Raw genomic sequence first — 1,236 nt, forward strand, 5'->3', positions numbered from 1 at the left:
CTTCTTCTTCTTCTTCTTCCTCTTCCTCTTCCTCTTCCTCTTCTTTTTTTTAAGATGGAGTTTCCCTCTTGTTGTCCAGGCTGGAGTGCAGTGCAGTGGTACAATCTCAGCTCACTGCAACCTCTGCCTCCTGGGTTCAAGTGATTCTCCTGCCTCAGCCTCCTGAGCAGCTGGGATTACAGGCACCTGCCACCACGCCCAGCTAATTTTTGTAGTTTAGTAGAGATGGGGTTTCACTATGTTTTAGCCAGGCTGGTCTCGAACTCCTGAGATCAGTCCGCCTCAGCCTCCCAAAGGGCTGGGATTACAGACATAAGCCACCATGCCCGTCCTCGTCTTCATTTTTTTAGAGACAGAGTCACCCACACTGGAGTGCAGTGGTGTCGATCATAGTTCACTCCAGCCTTGAACTCCCAGGCTTAAGCAATCTACCCACCTCAGCCTCCTGGGTAGCTTGGGACTACAGGTGCACAACACCATGCCTGGCTAAATTTTGTATTTCTTGGAGACACTGAGTTTCACTATGTTACCCAGGGTGGTCTCAAACTCCTAGCCTCAAGCAATCACCCACTTGGGCCTCCCAAAGTGTTGGGATTACAGGCATGAGTCACACTGCCTGGTGGAAATTTATAGTTCTAATGACTCCCAGGTGATGCTGATGCTGCTGGCCTGGGAATCACACTTTGAGGAGGCACAGGGCACTTAGTTCAGGCCGTGGCTAGTTTGACAGCCCCTGTTAGACAATAGGGATTGCCCACACTTCATACCAAAGGGTTATTACTGAGTCGCATGGCGGCCGGGAGAAGCGGTAGTGGGTAGGGCTCAGGTTGTGGTTCTGGGGCCAGACTGCTTGGTTCATGGTCTCGGGTCCTCTATTCCTGTGCCCTTGGATACTTCATGGCTCTGATGTGGACCCTGTTACATGACCTCAGTCTTGCCATCTCTGCTCTCTGTGTTCAAGTTTCTTCGTCGGTTAAATAGGGAAACGAAATTCACAAAGTTGGCCGGGCGCAGTGGCTCATGTCTCTCATCCCAGCACTTTGGGAGGCCAAGGCAGGTGGATCATGAGGTCAGGAGATGGAGACCATCCCGGCTAACATGGTGAAACCCTGTCTCTACTAAAAATACAAAAATTAGCCGGAGGTGGTAGCACACACCTGTTGTCCCAGCTACTTGAGAGGCTGAGGCAGGGGAATGGCGTGAACCCGGGAGGCGGAGCTTGCAGTGAGCCAAGAC

The sequence above is a fragment of the Mandrillus leucophaeus genome, unplaced genomic scaffold (genome assembly GCF_000951045.1).
Source record: "Mandrillus leucophaeus isolate KB7577 unplaced genomic scaffold, Mleu.le_1.0 Scaffold728, whole genome shotgun sequence".
NCBI classification, from domain to species: Eukaryota; Metazoa; Chordata; class Mammalia; order Primates; family Cercopithecidae; genus Mandrillus; species Mandrillus leucophaeus.